The sequence below is a fragment of the Macrotis lagotis genome, chromosome 2 (assembly GCF_037893015.1).
Source record: "Macrotis lagotis isolate mMagLag1 chromosome 2, bilby.v1.9.chrom.fasta, whole genome shotgun sequence".
Classification (NCBI taxonomy): domain Eukaryota; kingdom Metazoa; phylum Chordata; class Mammalia; order Peramelemorphia; family Peramelidae; genus Macrotis; species Macrotis lagotis.
In genome coordinates, this window is record NC_133659.1 from 212,197,228 (window position 1) to 212,209,592 (window position 12,365).

The window sequence follows — 12,365 nt, forward strand, 5'->3', positions numbered from 1 at the left end:
AATGGCCCAACTCAGTTAGCAAACTTCTGGCATTAGAAGGACCCAGACAAGTAAGTAAGCTGCTGGTATTCTCAGAAAAAAATGACCCAGTCTAGTGAAGAAGCTGCTGGCCATTCTCAATGCGATGATCCAGTCTAGAGAGCAAGCCTCTAGGGATTTTCAGTGTAGAAAGTCTGTGAGTGTGTCCCTCCCCCATCATAAGAAGCTTGGCACAACACCCTGTAAGTAAACTCAGAACGAGTAGAAAAGCCAGTACTATAGAAAGTTACCTTGGAGATATGGACAGGTCATTGAGAATGACAGAAAAAAAAACACTACATGTGAAACTGCAGAATTGGTCTCTAGGCCAAAAAAGACATTAGAAGAGCTCAAAAGGATTTTAAAAATCAAGCAGAAAAGTTGGGGAAAGAAATACAGGATAGATTATGTATCTTGCAAGAGGAAGCATAAAAATTGAGAGAAGAAAACAACTCCTTTAAAAATACAAATGCATAAATGCAAAAGCAAATGAAAAACATAACATCTCTTTTAGAAATAGAATTGATTAAATGGAAAAGGAAATGCATAAGCTAATCAAAGAGAATAATTACTTGAAGAAGAGACTGAGATATTAGCAAACTGGCATTAGAAGAACCAAGTGAAGTGAATAAGCCACTGGAATTCTCAGCAGGAATGGCCCAATCTAGTGAGGAAGCTGCTGAACATTCTGAGTCTGAATCCATAATATGTTCACTTTTTTAAAAAACTTCTTTTATATTTTTCCTCCCTTATTCCTCCCCTATTCTCTCCTTAGGTCTAATCCCTCTTTCACAGCATGTTTAATATGAAAATATGTTAAACAGAATTATTCATGTAGAACTTTTACCATGCTGTTAGCCACTGTGGGGAGAGAGAGAGAGGGAAAGAAGAGTGGTAGAAAAATGAGATACTCTTAAATTTACAAATGGATAAATGTGGAAAAGCTATCATTACTTGTAATTGGAAAAATAAAATAAAATTTCAATTAAAAAAATAAAAGATGAAACTGGGCCAATAGGAGACTAAGAACTCCATATGAGACATCTCCAAGATACATGCAAAATAAAAAAAAAAAAATGAAAAAGTGTAAGAAAGCGTAAATTACTTCGTTGGAACTCAACTGACCAGGAAAATAGATCCAGAAGAGATAATTTAAAAATAAATTGGACTACCTGAAAACTAGGATTTAAAAAAAGAATCATTTTTCAAAAAAATCATCAGAGAAGATTGCTTTGATATCCTAGAACCAGAGGAGTAAATTAGCATTGAAAGAATGCACGAATCACCTCCTGAGATTCAAACATGGAAACAATAAATACTTAGTCAAATTTCAGAATTATCAGATCAAGGAGAAAAATCCTACAGGCTGCAAGAAAGAAGCAATTCAAATACCAAGGAGACCCAACCATAATCATGTAGAACTTGGCAGCATCAACATTAAAGAATTAAAGAACCTGGATTATGATATTACAAAGGGCAAAGGAGCTTGGATTACAACCAGGAATCAACTAACCAGCAAAATTGACCATATACTTTCAGGGGAAAAAGATAGACATTTAATGAAATAGGTGATTTTTCAGATTTTCCTGTTGAAAAGACAAGAGCTAAACAGGAAATTTGATCTTTAAACCTGAGACTCGAGATAAATAGAAAGGTGAGGGAAATAAAAAGAATGTTATTCAATAAGGGAGGATGATATCTATATAATTCTTGAGAACTGTATCTTTATTAGAGGAAATATACTTTTAAGGTACAGATAAAACTTCATTTTGATGGATAATATGAAAAATTAAGAGATTAAAAAAAGAGATTGTACTTGATGGGAGGAAGGAGTGGTAGAATGGAGTAAATTACATTACATGAAAAAGTACAATGCGTCTATTATAGTAGAGGGAAAGGAGAGGGGGTGAGAAGTGTTTGAATCTTATTTTCATTGAATTTAACTCAAACAGGGAATAACAAATGTATTCAACTGGATTTAGAAATTTGTCTTGCCCTACATGTGAAACTGCAGAATTGGTCTCTAGGCCAAAAAAGACATTAGAAGAGCTCAAAAAAATTTTAAAAATCAAGCAGAAAAATTGGGGAAAGAAATACAAGAGAGATTATATATCTTGCAAAAAGAAGCATAAAATTGAGAGAAGAAAACAACACCTTTAAAAATACAAATGTATAAATGAAAAAGCAAATGAAAAACACAACAGCTCTTTTAAAAATGGAATTGATTAAATGGAAAAGTAAATACATAAGGAGGAAAAAGTGAAGGAAGGGAAAGAGAAATTTGTAGAAGGGAGGAAAGAAAGTAGGCAAAACTAAAAGGGGGAAAGGGAAAGGGGAAAAGGGGAAAGAAAAGGGACTGGGATTTATAGAAGGGGTACTGGTTGAGGGAGGTAAGTGTTCAGAAATAAAACACTGGTGAGGAGGGAAAGGGTGAAAGGAGAAAGAAAAGTACAAACAGAAGGCAGATAGGATGGAGGGCAATAAAGAGTTAGTAAATATAACTGAATATGAACAGGATTAACTCTCTCATAAAATGGGAGAAGACAACAGAGTGGATCAAAAACCAGAATCCTACAATATGGTGTTTACAGGAAAAATATTTGAAGCAGAGAGAAAAACACAGAGTTAAGGTAAAAGGCTGGAGCAGGATATATCATGCTTCAGCTGATTTGAAAAAAAAAAAGCTGCTGAAGTAATCCTCATCTCAGACAAAGCAAAAACAGAAATAGATCTCATTCAAAGGGATAAGGAAGGAAACTACATCTTCCTAAAAGTTACCAAAGATAGTAAAGTGATATCAATACTCAACATATATGCACCAGTAGTATAGGATCCAAATTCTTAGAGGACATGCTAAAGGAGTTACAGGAAGACATGGACAGCAATGCTAGACTGATGGGGAACCTCAACCTTCCTCTCTCAGAATTAAATAAATCTAACCACAAAATAATGAAAAAAAGGAAGTCAAGGAGGTAAACAAAGAGTTAGATATGATAGATTCCTGGAGCAAATTTAATGGGAATGAAAAGGAATATACCTTTTACTCAGTTATACATGGAACCTAAATATATATTGACCATATAATAAGGCATAGAAGACTCACAATCAAATGCACTAAGGCAGAAATATTAACTGCATCATTTTTAGATCATGGTGAGATGAGAATCATATGTAATAAAGAGTCCTGGAAAGAGAGAATAAAAATTAACTGGAAGCTAAATATCCTAATTTTAAAGACTATGAATCAAACAACAAATTATAGAAATGACAGTAATGAGACAATATACCAAAGTTTATGGGACACAGCCAAAGTAGTTATTAAGAGATATTTTATAACTCCAAATACTTAAATGAATAAAATAGATAAAGAGATCAAAATTTTCTATTTTTAATTTTAAAATTTTAAAGTTTTTGTTTTATTTTTCCCTTTCAGTTTTTTTTTAATTTTTGTCCTAATTCTTCTTTCAGAACATGATTAATATGGAAACATGTTTAACATAGATTTACATATATAACTATATTTGATTTCTCTCTGTCAGGAGGAAGAGGAGGGAATGGAGGGTGGAGGAAAAAATGTAAAAATCAAAACCTTTACAAAAATGACTATAGAAAACTGTCTTTGAGGCAGCTAGATGGTACAGTGGATTCAATATTGACCCTGGAATCAGGAGGACCTGAGTTCACATCTGACCTCAGATGCTAAATAATTATCTAACTGTGTGACTTTGAGCAGGTTGCTTAACCCCAATAACATGCAAAAAACAAACAAAAAAGCTATCTTTACATGTAGTTGGAAAAATTACTGATTTTCTTTTAAATTAATTTTTCCCTATCCTTATATCCAAATAGATATTAATGCATCTCAGGTTAAACATTTTTAATTTTTTTTAGTGGAAGAGGGACAGTATTCATCTTAATCTTCTCAATTCAGATAGGTATGAACTTCATAAGATACTCTTTATTCTACCACTGTATTCATCTTGTATGCCTCGATTACTAGAAAAAGTAAGTTGCTCATTGCTCTTTTCTAGGGTATTCTTTTTTTCTCCCTTTTCTTTGCTCTCTTTGATCAACTAAAACTTCTTTGTATTCTAAAAAGACAAAAATCTTAAAGTATTTTCTCTTTTTCTGCCTTTTTTTAAAGAAATATTTTATTTATTTTGAATTTTACAATTTCCCCCCAATCTGTTTCCCTCCCCCCACTCCCCACAGAAAGCAGTCTGTTAGTCTTTACAATTGTTTCCATGGTATGCATTGATCTAAGTTGAATGTGATGAAAGAGAAATCATATCCTCAAGTAAGAAACATAAAGTATACGAGATAGCAAAATTACATAACAAGATAACATTTAAAAAAAATTAAAGGTAATAGTCTTTGGTCTTTTTTTCAAATTCCACAATTCTTTCTATGGATACAGATGAATTCTCCATCACAGATAGCCCCAAATTGTGCCCAATTGTTGCACTGATGGAATGAGCAAGTACATTAAGGTTGACGATCACCCCCATGTTGCTGTTAGGGTGTACAATGTTCTTCTGGTTCTTTTCACCTCGTTCAGCATCAGTTCATGCTAATCTTTCCAGGCTTCCCTGAATTTCCACCCATTCTGGTTTCTAATAGAACAATAGTGTTCCATGATATACATATACCACAGTTTGTTAAGCCATTCCCCAATTGAAGGACATTCACTTAATTTCCAGTTCTTTGCCACCACAAGCAGGGCTGTTATGAATATTTTTGTGCACCTGATATTTTAATCCTTTTTCATAATCTCTTTAGGGTATAGAAACAGTAGTGGTATTTCTGGCTCAAAGGGTATGCACAGTTTTGTTGCCCTTGGGCTGTAATTCCCAATTGCTCTCCAGAAAGGTTGGATGAGTACACAGCTCCACCAACAATGTATTAGTGTCCCAGATTTCCCACATACTTTCCAACATTGATCATTGTCCTTTCTGGTCATATTGACCAGTCTGAGAGGTGTGAGGTGGTACCTCAGAGATGCTTTAATTTACATTTCTCTAATAAGTAGTGATTTAGAGCAATTTTTCATTTGATTATAGATCACTTTGATTTCCTCACCTGTAAATGCCTTTGCATATCCCTTGACCATTTGTCAATTTGGAAATGGCTTGTTCTCTGTATATTTAAAAATGAATCCTTTGTCAGAAATACTAATTGCAAAAATTGTATCCCAATTTACTACAGTTCTTTTAATCTTGGTTACAGTGGTTTTGTCTGTACAAAAGGTTTTTAATTTAATGTAATCAAATTTATCTAGTTTGTTTTTAATGATGTTCTCCTTCTCTTCCTTGGTCATAAACTGCTTCCCTTTCCATAGATCTGACAGCTAAACTATTCCTTGATCTCCTAGCTTGCTTATAATATTGTTTTTTATATCTAAATCCTGTATCCATTTTGATCTTATCTTGGAATAGGGTGTGTGGTGTTGGTCCAATCTTTTCTGCCTTTTTATGAATTTAATTATTATTTGCCCCCCATTGGTTAAATAATTACATTTCCAAATTTCTCTTGTCTTTTGTGATTCCATTGCAATGACTTTTCCCAGTGCTAATTTAATTTTTTAAATTTTACTTTTATTTTCTTAATTACTTTAAAGGTAATTTTAAACTTTCATTCTGCAAAATTTTGAATTTCATAATCTTCTCTCTCCCTGCTTCCCCAAGGCAGTGAGCAATCTTATGTAGATAATTATATTTGTATTATCATATTTTCATATTAGTCATGCTGTGAAAGAAGAATCAGAAAGAAAGGTAAAAAGCAAGAGAAAGAAAAAAATAATTTTAAAAAGTGAAAATAACATGCTTTGGTCTGCATTAAAATTTAATAGTTCATTCTCTATTTGTGGCTAACATTTTGGTTGGCATTTTTCTAATGCATCCTTTCATAATTGTTTTTGATCATTGTATTACTGAGAAGAGCTAAGTTATCATAGTTGATCATCACACAGTATTGCTGTTAGTATATATAATATTCTCCTGGTTCTGCCCACTTCACTCAGAATCAGTTCATATATGTCTAGGTTTTTCTGAAGTCCACTGGCTCATCATTTCTTATAGAAAAATAGTATTCCATTACATTCATCTAAACAATTTGTTTAGCCATTTCCCAATCGATGGTCAAATCCCCATTTTCCAATTCTTTGCCACACAAAAATAATTCTTGTACATGTGAGTCCTTTTCCCTTTTATATGATTACTTTTGGATATAGACCTATTAGTTATTGCTCGTTCAAAGCTTATTCACATTTTTATAACCATTTGGTCATAGTTCCAAATTGCTCTCCAGAATGATTGGATCAGTTCACAACTCCACCAACAGTGAATTTATGATCTAGTTTTCCCACAACGAATTAGTTCCAGTTTTCTCACATCCAACAAATTTTCTCAATAGAAGTGCTTGAAAATCTTTTATTATATTAAATGTTCATCTCCTCCCTCACTCGATATAATTATTCTTAATTTTGTCAGATGTTATTTTTCTTTCAAGCCTTTTGATTTTATTTCTTTTTCAAATTATATTCTAAAACTCTATTTTTCACTTAAATTGGTGACTGCTAATCTTTTGCATTCTGATCACAATTCCTTGGTATTTGACTTATTAATTCCTGGCTATTTGCAGTACTTTTTGATTTGACCTGTAAACCCTGAATCTTGCCTATGTTATTTCTAAGAGTTTCCATTGGAGGTTTTTTCTTTTTGTTTTTTAGATGGTGATCAGTGAATTCTTCCCTTTAATTTTTCTTCTTGTTGGATCTAATAGTTCTGGATATTTTCCTTTTATGACTTTTTGACAGCATATAACCAGGATTTTTGTTTTGTCATGATTTTCAGGAAGTTCAATGAGCTTTTTCCTCATTCTATTTTCAAAGTCATTTTTAAAAAATTGTTCAACCCTCACATCTTCTATCTTTTAAATTTTTTCTTTCTTGTGATCTCATCAAATCACTTTTTGTTTTCTCCATCCCATTTTTCTTGGTGTGTTTTCTACTCAGATATTTATTTTCTTTATGATATTTCATCTTTATCTCTCTTTTTAGTTCTATTTTCCATATACTATTGGTATTCTGTACTTTCTCTGTTCATCCCATTTTAGTCTAAAAATAATTTTAGAAGAAAATAAGACACTTGTAGGTTAATTAAGATTTAGCAAAATGAGATTTATTTTGCAATAACAGTAGTTCAGCAAACAAAATTCAATTAGGATAAACCCTGAAGAGGCAATCAGGTGGAACAGTCCTTAAAGTTCTGTACTTGAGTCAGAAAGATACATTTGAATCTTGTCTCAGACACTAACTAGCTATGTAACTTTGGAAAAGTTCATTTAATTTCAATTTTGTCATCTTTAAAATGAAGATAATAATAGTACCTAGCTTCCAGGGTTGTTGTAAAGATCAAATGATATAATGGATATAAATTATTTTACAAACGGTAAAGCAATATATGTATGTGCCTGTTTGCATGTCATTATAATAATGCAGCGATTATCATTAAATTTACTTGAGTTGATTCATGTTATCAGTTTCCTTATTTCAGTTACCCATTGTGATTCAATAATTAGACATCAAGTCATTCTGACATTATTCAAGGTTGCTTTCATACTTGGTTAATAAGGAATTATATCAATAGTTTGAATCTTTGGTCCCTCAAGTTAGTGACTCAGAAAGTCTTGATGAATTGTAAGAATTATCCTAACTTGCAATGGACCCAATCAGAATATTGTTCCTCCTATATTTGGAGATCTTATGACCAAAATATTATTTTTTTCTAAATTTTTCATTGATTATTTCAGAGTTATTTACTTCTTCTCGGATTTCATGATGGTATTCTTCAACACTGTGATAGTTCTTCATTTTAGTAGGGTTTTTACCTGTTTACTCATGTCTATAGCATATAGCTTGGTGGCTCAGTGGATAGAGTGCTGCACCAGAAGTAAGAAAGATCTGAGTTTAAATGTGACCATAAACACTTACTATTGTGTGAACCTGGATAGGTCATTTAATCTCTGCCTTAATACCAAAGAAGGCAATGGCAAATCACTAGGGACAACTAGGTGATATAGTGGATAGAGCGCCAGGCCTGGAGTCAGACAGATTCATTATATTCTAAGTTCAAATATTGCCTAAGACACTTAGAGTTATGTGACACTGAATAAGTCACTTAACCTATTTGACTCAGTTTTCTCATCTATAAAATAAGTGGATAAGGAAATTGCAAACCACTCTGGTATCTCTGTCAAGAAAATCCCAAATGGAATCCAAAAAGTCAGACACAATTGAAAAATTGATTGAACAACAATAAATAGTTCCAGTACTTGACTTGGGAGCCCCTTCCTTATGGGGTGATAGAGGTTAGGTATTTTCTTTTTCTATTGTTTCTAAGTGAAGTTATGTTATCTTGAGGCTAGATCCTAAGTGTACTCCAGGTTGCAAGCTACTATCTTGCATGACACAATTTTGGGACTAGACTTTCTTCTATAGTCATAGTCTAGGACTGTATGCCTAGACCGGAGAATTGAAATGGTCATAGCTTCTATATCAAGTCCTATTTACACAGTTTACAATTTCTATCTATATTTTTAGAGCTTTCTCACATCACAGTCATATTGGTCTTGTCCATTTTCTTATGCCATCTTCTATTGTAGTTTTAATGGTTTCAGATTTCTGTCCTTAGAGTAATCCACAGGTAATGGCATTAACTTTAGCCATTTCTCTCAGATCCTTCCCAGACTCTTGATTGTACTGGTCTCACCCTTTTTCACTTGTGTAATGATCTACTGGAAGGTTGAAACAACTGGAGCAATTCTCACTCCTTTCCCTGTTTCCTTGTGTCAGTTCTCCCTTATAGGTTAGATGAACACAGCAGGGTTTTCCTCAGAATCTTTAGGTTCATATGCCACTCTTCTTCATTGTTAATAATTTTTTTTTCCATGGAGCTAGATTTGTCTAAATCATTTTATCTGGAAGTATCCCTGGCTACATTTTCAGGATTCCCTAATTCATAATGCCTTTTATAATTCTAGCTTTATTCCATCTTCGACTCTTCTGTGTCAACCACATTAGAATATGATCTCCCTGAAGAGAGGGACCATCCTCTTTTTTTTAGGTTTTTGCAAGGCAAACGGGGTTAAGTGGCTTGTCCAAGGCCACACAGCTAGGTAATGATTAAGTGTCTGAGACTGCATTTGAACCCAGGTACTCCTGACTCCAGGGTCAGTGCTTTATCCACTACGCCACCTAGCCGCCCCAGACCATCCTCTTTTCTTTGAATCCCCAGTGCTAAGTACAGTATCTCATACATAAGTGACACTTCATTGATGATTATTGATTTATTGATATTCTGTACATATAGTCATAGTGGAGTATTACTTATTTATCTCACCCTATTCTTCAAGCTCAGTGAGGGCAGAGACTACATCTAAATTATCTTTGTATAGCCTTTAATTCCTAATTTGGTCCTCTGCACAAAATAAAGTGGTTCTACTCTGTAGTCATTTCACTACTAAAAAATAATCAGGAATTTATGTAGCTGGAAAAGTTATCTCTTGAATTTCAACCCAGTGTTTAGGGTCTCTCATTTAGCTAGTTTGCTACTTGCTAAATGTTTATTCTTTCTCCTAAAGGAATAATTATTGCTGTTGCATTTTCAGTCTTTCTAGAGAACCCTTCACCATTCCTTTTTTTAAAATCAATTTCTTTATTGTTGTTTTCTGCTAGGTTTTTTTTTTTCTGTGATTCCTATATTATTTTGTGGTCAATGTTTTCTCACTATATTGAGGTCATTCAGAATACAGGATTTAGTCACTGTTAAGCCTGATTCTCAGACAAAAGCCATGTAGTACTTCAATCATCCAGCTATTATTACTTAAAGTTGTTTAGTTTGATTTATGTTTAGTAGGACTGGCAGAATTTCTACTTTTCTTTCACAGCTTTGGAAAGTCAGTGTCATCTCTATAGCAGACAATTTGATAGAATCCCTGGGGTTGGCCCTGGAGTCAGCAGTACCTGGGCCCAAATCTGGCCTCAAGACACTTCATAATTACCTAGCTGTGTGGCCTTGGCAAGCCACTTAACCCCATTTGCCTTGCAAAAATCTAAAAAAATAATAATAATGGTCCCTGAATGAATATCATCACTCAAAATTCATAAATAATAATGGCATTTTGCTAGAACTAAATATTTGATTATTATATAATCATTACCAGTTTTGCTTCATCTTTTTATATCACATATCATATCTAATCACTGATACAATTTGTCTGTGGGAGCTTAGTATTCAAGTTCAGGGGGTTCAATATTGATAATCTTGATTTTGTTTTAAATTCAGAAAATTTCAAAATGTAAGAAAACTTCATTCAGAAACATACTGGTTCATATATATATATATATATATATATATATATATATATCAAAATATTTCAAAGCGCTTCTAATATAAGAGAAATTCTGAACTGAAGTCTAATAAGAAGCTGCATCACTTATTGAAATTCAGTTCAATAAGGATCAGCAAGCCCTTCTCATCTAATTTTAATTTAAAGTAGTCTGGAGTGTGGCCAAGAAAAAGCCATAGGGATTCCAAGGAAGCTTTTTCCTTTAGTTGGCTTCTTTTCCAGAAGCAAAGCATTTCTATATCATTAGTATAACTATATTAGAGTAAAGCAAAGCTAGGAAATTTTTCTCAGAAAAGGTCATGGGGATTATGGAAAGTGAAGAGGGCCAAGAATCAAACCCTGGGGAACTCCTCTGAAGAAGCAAATATTCAAGAGAGGATCTTTTTAGAAGTAAACAGAATGACATGGGAGAATAATACTAAAGAAAAAGCCTTTAAAACCCCTTAAAGATAAGTAAAAGGGATTAAAACTAGGGAAAGTGTCCAAGCTTCCTCAAAACAATAAAAGTGATTTAATCCAAGCAAAATTTATTAATCCATCCTTTTAGAATGTGAGACTTAAATCACTTGTTTGGATCTACTTATCAATCAGGGATTTAATCCTGAATTATTGTGACAAGCTTTATAATAAACTACCTGTGAAGGTGAAATGAGAGTTTTCCTTTAATAGGGAAAAAAATGGGGGGATTAATGTGGGAGGTAGGGAGGGAGGTAAGGAAAAGTGGAGGAGATTAGTATGTGTATGTTGCCACCCAGGTCTGTTCAAGGAGTAAAACACTGTGCCAATGCTTGTTAATAAATGCTCAAGGCAGGAGGGAAGGGAGAATAAGTATTTATTATACACTTATAGGTCAACCATTGTGCTAAATCCCTTGTAAATATCTAATTTGAAATTGAGAAATACCTGTGAGGTAGTTGATAAAAGTGATTGAAAGAGGTTGTGACTTGCTCAGAGTCACAGCTAATGAACTTTGCTAGGGTTGCAGCTAGTAAATGTTTTAAATCTAATTTGAATTCAGGTTTTTCCCTAATTCCAGGCCAAGTTATCTAATCACAGTGCCACTTACTTGACTCTAAAGGACCCTCACAATCAAAGTTTCTTACTTCAAAGTATGCTAGTTTTGTATAATCTACACAAAGGAAGAGTGTAGAAGATATTAGAAGAAAAGACCAGCATGGTCTCAACTATTACTGAATCCCTTTTAGAGAGACAAGAAAAATCTTGATTTAGTAATCCTTTTAATTCTTTTATGCAACAAATCTTTATTGAGTACCTTATATAAAGAACTAAGCCTAATTGTATGTCTCATCACCGAGTTTATAATCTAATAAGAGAAATGACATATGAAAATAATAATTCTAAGTATCAGAGTAAAAGATAATAAAAGATATGTGTGACTATGAAAAAATCAGTCACAAAATCTCAGAATCTGAAAACTGAAAATAATATTAACCTTCATATCTAGTCCAATCCATACACTTTCATCTTTGACCTCTGCTCTAAATACAATTAACATGTCCAAATTTAGACCAATATATGTGTGACCAACTGTGCAGAGTCAAATTATGGCTTTGGCTTTCTTAATCCTTTCAGCGCAGTAATATCCTATCAGCAACTATCATTTTCTATTCTCTGAAAAGTTGATTCAAAGGTCACTTATTGATCAATAAGAAATACCTGGATCCAGAAGCATTTGAATTATAAAGCTCACAAGGGTTCACCAAAGCTAGAAATATCTATTTTAGGATTGTTGTTAGATCACATGTACCTAAGAAAGGGAATAAGCCTAAAGCAGGGAATACAGGTCAGATGTCTTGGAGCCATCATTTCCTCATCTTTTTTGCTCAATTTCTCTCTACAAGGGATTTACCAAGTTCCATGAAAGATACCACTACATCATCTTTATGTTATGTCCATTACATTCCCATTGTAATACCTTT